We start from the raw sequence: 7,815 nt of genomic DNA on the forward strand, positions 1-7,815 counted from the left end.
AATTTTTTCCCTTTCAGCCTAATATTTTTTCCCTTTCAGCCTAATATTTTTTCCCTTTCAGCCTAATATTTTTTTTCTCTTTCTGCCTAATATTTTTTTTCTCTTTCAGCCTAATATTTTTTTTCCCTTTCAGCCTAATATTTTTTTCCCTTTCAGCCTAATATTTTTTTCCCTTTCAGCCTAATATTTTTTTTTCTCTTTCAGCTTAATTTTTTCCCCTTCAGCCTAATATTTTTTTCCCTTTCAGCCAATTTTTTTTCTTTCAGCCTAATACTTTTTTCTCTTTCAGGCTAATATCTTTTTTTTTCTCTTTCAGCCTAATATTTTTTCCTTTCAGCCTAATATTTTTCTTTCTCTTTCAGCCTAATAGTTTTTTCTCTTACACCCTAATGTTTATTTTTAAACATAACATTTTTTAAATAGATTTTTTAAATAGTTAAAAATAGTCTAAAAATTTCTTAGTGCTTTACAGTGACAATCATTATTAATAAAAGTATTATTATAATTATATTGCAGTCTATCATAATTTTTAAATAATTATCAAATAATCATATAGTTAGATTAACTTTGTTCATCGACACCATGCCTAACCCTTCTAGGGTAGGGTAGGTGCCTGAGCCCGAGCCTTTAGCTTATAAGACTGTCATTCCCATTTGCCCTCTTGGGGCGGGGATGGCAGACCAGAGAGGCCTAGCTTGTGGCTAGGCCTGGGGACAGTTGGTCCCAAAGATGAGGAGGTACTTGTGCCTCCTCCCATGGGAGACTTAGGTCTCAGACACTCCCTAAAGAGGGAGCCAAGGCCGGGCCACCACTTGGAAAAGGCCCGGGCCGGGAGAGTACCGGCAAATAAAAAAGAAGATTAACTTTGTTTTCGTCAAGATTAAACATTGATTTTTTACTGTTAATAGATTTTTTTAGTGTTATTGATAATGTACAAGTCATAAAGTTTCGTGTGTACGAACTAGAAGAGTGTTGTACTGATGTACAGGTGTGTACAAGTTGATGAATGATGGTAATCATGGAGAGATAAAGGAGCTGTACTGATGTACAGGTGTGTACAAGTTGATGAATGATGGTAATCATGGAGAGATGATGGAGTTGTACTGGTGTACAGGTGTGTACAGGTTGATGATGGTAATCACGGACATAAAGGAGCTGTACTGATGTACAGGTGTGTACAAGTTGATGAATGATGGTAATCATGGAGAGATGATGGAGTTGTACTGATGTACAGGTGTGTACAGGTTGATGATGGTAATCATGGACAGATAAAGGAGCTGTACTGATGTACAGGTGTGTACAAGTTGATGAATGATGGTAATCATAGATAAAGGTGTTGTACTGATGTACAGTTGTGTACAAGTTTATGGTAATTATGGAGAGATAATGGAGCTGTACTGATGTACAGTTGTGTACAAGTTGATGAATGATAGTAATCATGGATAAAGGTGCTGTACTGATGCACAGGTGTGTACAAGATGGTAATCATGGAGAGATAAAGGAGCGGTACTGATGTACAGGTGTGTACAAGTTAACGAATAATGGTAACGAAGAGATAAAGGAGCTGTACTGGTGTACAGTTGTGTACAAGTTGAATAATGGTAATAAGGGAGATAAAGGTGCTGTACTGATGTACAGGTGTGTACAAGTGTTATAATGGTAATCATGGAGATAAAGGTGTTGTACAGGTGTGTGCAAGTGTAATGGTGGTAGTCATGGAGATAAAGGAGCTGTACTCATGTACAGGTGTGTACACGATGGTAATCATAGAGAAAGGTGCTGTACTGATGTACAGTTGTGTACAAGTTGATGGTAGTCGTGGAGAGATAATGGAGCTGTAGTGATGTACAGTTGTGTACAAGTTGATGAATGATGGTAATCATGGATAGAGGTGCTGTACTGATGTACAGGAGTGCACAAGTTGATAATTATGGAGAGATAAAGGTGCTCTACTGATGTACAATTGTGTACAAGTAGGAAGATGGTAATTATGGAGATAGAGGTGCTGTACTGATGTAGAGTTGTGTATACGTTGAAAGTAATACAGATAAGGGAGCTGTACTGATGTACAGTTGTGTACAAGTTGAAAGTAATGGAGATAAGGGAGCTGTACTGATGTACAGTTGTGTACAAGTTGAAAGTAATGGAGATAAGGGAGCTGTACTGATGTACAGTTGTGTACAAGTTGAAAGTAATGGAGATAAGGGAGCTGTACTGATGTACAGTTGTGTACAAGTTGAAAGTAATACAGATAAGGGAGCTGTACTGATGTACAGTTGTGTACAAGTTGAAAGTAATGGAGATAAGGGAGCTGTACTGATGTACAGTTGTGTACAAGTTGAAAGTAATGGAGATAAGGGAGCTGTACTGATGTACAGTTGTGTACAAGTTGAAAGTAATGGAGATAAGGGAGCTGTACTGATGCACAGTTGTGTACAAGTTGAAAGTAATGGAGATAGGGAGCTGTACTGATGTACAGTTATGTACAAGTTGAAAGTAATGGAGATAGGGAGCTGTACTGATGCACAGTTGTGTACAAGTTGAAAGTAATGGAGATAGGGAGCTGTACTGATGTACAGTTGTGTACAAGTTGAAAGTAATCATGGAGATAAAGGTGCTGTACTGATGTACAGGTGTGTACAAGTGTTACAATGGTAATCATGGAGATAAAAGTGTTGTACAGGTGTGTACAAGTGTAATGGTGGTAGTCATGGAGATAAATGAGCTGTACTCATATACAGGTGTGTACACGATGGTAATCATAGAGAAAGGTGCTGCACTGATGTACAGTTGTGTACAAGTTGATGGTAGTCATGGAGAGATAATGGAGCTGTAGTGATGTACAGTTATGTTCAAGTTGATGAATGATGGTTATGGAGAGAGGGGCTGTACTGATGTACAGGTATGTACATTGGTACACTATGTATTTTTAGTGGTAGCTTAGGGTACCACTAAAATTACCCCCATTTTTAGTGGTAGTCTCGGCTACCACTAAAAATACCCATTTTTGGTGGTAGTCTCGGCTACCACTAAAAATGTCTTCAATTTTTAGCGGTAGTCTCGGCTACCCCTAAAAATTAAACTCACCCATTTTTAGTGATAGCCGAGACTACCACTAAAAATACCAAAGTACTCAAACAAGTAGTAATTAGTTTTACTTGTTTGGTTTAGGGTTCCATGAACGAAGGCTTGCCTTTGTACGAGTAACCCTGGCCTGGCCTGGCCTGGCTTGGCCCCTTGTCGTAGACATCGTGGTGGGCCAGTGAACATGAAAGCGAATTTTTAATTCACTACAAATTAATCAAACATATTTAGAAACAAAACGTATTAATATTTACTTCTATTAAGTTTTTGCTTTGGTTAAACACTAGCTGGAATAAGAAATTCTGTTTCATGGCCAACGTACGACATTTACCTTCATGTATGTTATATCCTTTGTACCACTTGGATATCTTTTTTTGATGAAATGTTTCGCCCGTGTAGCAAGCTTTAGATTGGAAGAAACATGTTAAGTAGGTGAAACGTCTCGCCAAAAAAGCTACCCAGCTGTTGCACAAGCCTCATCACTTGTCCATGCTATTGATATATTATTTACATTTATCTGTTAAGTACATTTATATTTTTTACTGCTGTTCATTAAATCCATTTTAAAGCATTTTCTTAAATACTAATCAGGTTTCTACGAAATAAAACAAAACTCATTTAAAGAATTTATTGAATTTATCTAATGTTTTACGAAGTTTTTTATTTTATGCATGTGTAATTATATAGTATTCTGAGGGATTTTGTTAATTTAAAAGTTTGAGAACGTTATTAAATACAGTATTTAAGAAACTGCTATAATTCTCTCCCATAATCATTTTTATGAACATTTGGCCACCTTATGTCAATACTTGTGACCAGTTTCAGATTTCCTACTCGTGTGGCCTGGGCCAGGTCTCCCTGTTGATTGCCTGGTCGACCAGGCTGTTGCTGTTGGCGGCCCTCCGGTTCACGCATGCATCACAGCCTGATTGAACTGGGAAACAGATCCAGTCTCTTAACCTCAGGTTCCAGCGACAACAGATCGAAAAGTTCAGGACCTCGGATATTGCTGTAGATTGTCCTGTATCAGCAGGCACGTAGGATACACTTTGTCATTTACAGGAACCAAACGCACTTCACTTGCTCAGCGACCCACTTTTAATGCAGACTTAACTTTTTAATGGAAATTAGCCTAGTGTATCGATTATTGAGCGCCGTATGATCCTTGTAGGTTTAGCGCTTAGTTTTGATTGTAATAATGTACCCATTCAAATTTTCAGTTAAACCCCTCCACTGACTCATCCCCGGAGCACTGTAAGACCCATGTGGGTTTAGTGTATGAAATAATTTTACCTATCTCCTTTGGTCAAACTAATTTACATTCCATGTCCTGAATGATCTGTGTGGATTTAGTGCTTCCCCAAATTTAATATGGATTTTGTTTTTTGCCCTGTTTCCCTTATGGGTTAGGGTTCCGTCACCATGAACGTAATAATCTCCGTGGATTACATACCCGGGGCTCTTACGTAACACCTACCAGATTAGCGCTTCCTTCTGATTAAAATAAATTATTGAAGGTGTCCCAGCTCTATGACCCTAGTGCCCCCTGGAGGGAGGTTGCTTGACGCTGGTGAGGGGGCTCTTGATCTACGGAATTGGATATCACATCAAATCAAATCAAATACGGAATTGGATCTGTGCTCCGGTTCCCTGAATTGAGCCTGAATACCTTCCATAACCCATGTGTGCTGTATAATCCTACGGGTACTTTTCCCTACCCCCCTGGGAAGCTCCAGCTGCTCGAGTCTGTGCTGTATAGTCCTTGTGGCTTAGCGCTTCTTTTTTATTATAATATATAATAATGCTCGAGTCTGTTCTTTCTCACTCCCTTGCTCAAAATCCCAACTGCCTACGGTAGCTTCCCACTCTCTTTTTCTTGACCACTTCCACTCATTCTCTTGCCATCGCAGTGTACGCAGATGGCTCTAAGTCTTCTGACGGTGTCGGATTCGCAGCAGTTTCCGGACAGCGTCGTGCGAGGGCATTTACTGTCTTCGGCTAGCATTTTTACTGCTGAATTGTATGCCATTCTTGCAGCACTTATCCACATTGCATCTTTGCCTGTGTCATCATCTGTGGTTGTTTCAGACTCCCTTAGTGCTTTACAGGCTATACAAAAATTTGACACACCTCACCCCCTAGTTCTCCGTATCCAACTTTGGTTACGCCGTATCTCTACCAAACATAAAGATATTGTTTTTTGTTGGGTCCCTGGTCATGTTGACGTACAGGGTAATGAACAGGCAGACACTGCAGCGCGGTCAGCAGTACATGACCTTCCAGTTTCATATAGTGTTCCATTCATGGACTATTTTGCTGTTATAGGTACCCACCTTCACACCCGTTGGCAACAACGTTCGTCTCCTCTGCTCAATAACAAACTTTGTTCTATTAAACAGAATATAGGTTACTGGGCGTCTTCTTGTCATCAGTGTCGAGGTTGGGAGACTACTCTCTCCTGCCTTCGCATTGGCCATACTGGTCTTACTCATGGATATCTCATGGAGAGGCGCCCTGCTCCTCTCTCTGAGAATTGTCAGGTTCCAGTATCGGTCAGCCACATTCTGTTTGACTGCCAACTTTATCAACGAGCACACAGAATTTACCTCCAACGTCGTCTTTGATCCGCTGCTCTCTCTCTTTACCTTCCATTCTCGCTGATGGACCCACCTTTCATCCGGACTCTCTCATTGACTTTTGACAACAACTGACTTACTCCACAAACTCTGATGAGGATACCTTCAGCCCTTTCTACCTCAATCTCTTGCTACCCTCTACCCCCGCACTATCCCCTGCCCTGCTAAGTAACTCAACAGGGTGAAAATCATTTTAAATAGGAGATATAATACGAATAAGGTAAACTGAGTTCTTTACATTAACATTAAAGAGAGGATCAGCTTACAATAATAAGTACAAGAATGTTAGCTATACAATTTCTTATAGAACATGTTATATAGAATCTAACTAGGATAATTCAGAGGCAGCAGGTTCAGCTCTCAACCAATGGACCTGGGTTCAATGTAAGGGGGTGGAGGGGGCATGAAAGTTGACACTGATGTCACAGGAGGTGCCAGAGGTCCACACTGACCATACCCAGCAAGGATGAATTATTTAATTGTTCAGTATCTCATTTCTTATTGCTGGAGACAAGCTCTTGATCCAGGGAACTGGAGTTACACTCCCCTTCCTCAGATCAAACCTGATTACTTCCCATTCCCACAGGAATTGTATAACCCTAACGGGTTTAAAGCTTCCAGACGAAGCCAGAAGTCCGCTTGTCAAAAGATATAACGTTAATAATAATAGTAATAATAATAACGTTTAATTCTGTGAGCCGTACAAAAAAGTTGTTAAATGTATTAGTAAGTCATATATTACTTAAGAACAGATTATTTAGTGGGATTTCTCTTCCAGTTAACTATAATCATAGGTACAAGAAAGATATCTAATGACAATAAATCAATTACAAAGGAATTACATGTTATTTAAACTGGTTCAGTGATCAGTTTTGAGGAGTGATTGAAATGAAGATACAGCAAGTTACAGCAGAAATATAATGGGACAAGATGTGTTATAAGATCAGTTATGCATGTGTTTGAAGGAAGGCTGGAAGAACGTGGACATTATTATTACATTTATGGGGGAATGCTAAACTCACAGGGGTCATATAGTGCCTGGGAAGCAGTCAGGTTCAATCCAAAGAAAGGGGAGATTAGTCCAGTTCTTTGGGTTAACATTAGCCCTTGTGATTTAGCGCTACTTTTTGGTTATAATAATAATTTGGGTTTACATGTTTTAAGTAAAATATATATACAAAATGTGGAAAATTGCATTTATCTGAATGTATCATTATATACATAACAGTAAATGAACATAGATAATTATTATTTATCAGTTAGACAAGTAGGAATTTGGGACACCTTGGTCGCAAAAAATGTCCCTCTTCGATACCTACCACTGTCATATCCACAAGTTGCTCTGGACCTATTAATTAAATGAAATATACATCACCAGGAATGCTGGTAAATATGTAAATTTGTGGACTGTATATTAAAATTAAAAAAAGGATTATAGTATATACACACATTTATATAACAGAAGGAGAATATATCTTAATCATAACACTCACCAATTTGACTGGAGATTAATGTGTCATGTACAGGACCCCCCCTTTTGCTTACATTTATGAAAATTTTACTGGCCAGAAATTAAACATAAATTAGACAGCTTATCTGAGGTTCCGGGAGTTGTCCTGTCCTGTCGCCTGATATCTCAAGTTATGCAGGAATGCACATCCAACAATTTCGCCTCCTATTTGAGAGGTGTCAGCCCAATTTTAACCTCTCGAGCACGAAAATTCCTTCCCATTACACTAACCTTGTATCCAATTAAAAAACCAAAATGGCGACCAACCTCCCCAGCCACAGGTTTCCTATTTTCGATAACATACTTCTTTTAAAAATACAATATAGGGCATCTGTTTACCTATAAATTACCGTATTTCCGGAAAATATATTCAGTATTTTCCACACAAAAAAGTTCTTTGGGTTAAGAGCCCCTCACTTGAGGGTAATTATTATTATATGATTATTGGTCAAAACTAAGCGCTAAACTCATAAGGTCTCCTTTGAAGGGAAGAACAGGGACATAACTGGATGACAGCTGCTTTTGTTTATTATATTATTATACAGAGCATATTGTTGTCTGGATTATATTAAGGAAATAAGCTGT

The sequence above is a fragment of the Cherax quadricarinatus genome, chromosome 42 (genome assembly GCF_038502225.1).
Source record: "Cherax quadricarinatus isolate ZL_2023a chromosome 42, ASM3850222v1, whole genome shotgun sequence".
In the NCBI taxonomy this organism is placed as follows: Eukaryota; Metazoa; Arthropoda; class Malacostraca; order Decapoda; family Parastacidae; genus Cherax; species Cherax quadricarinatus.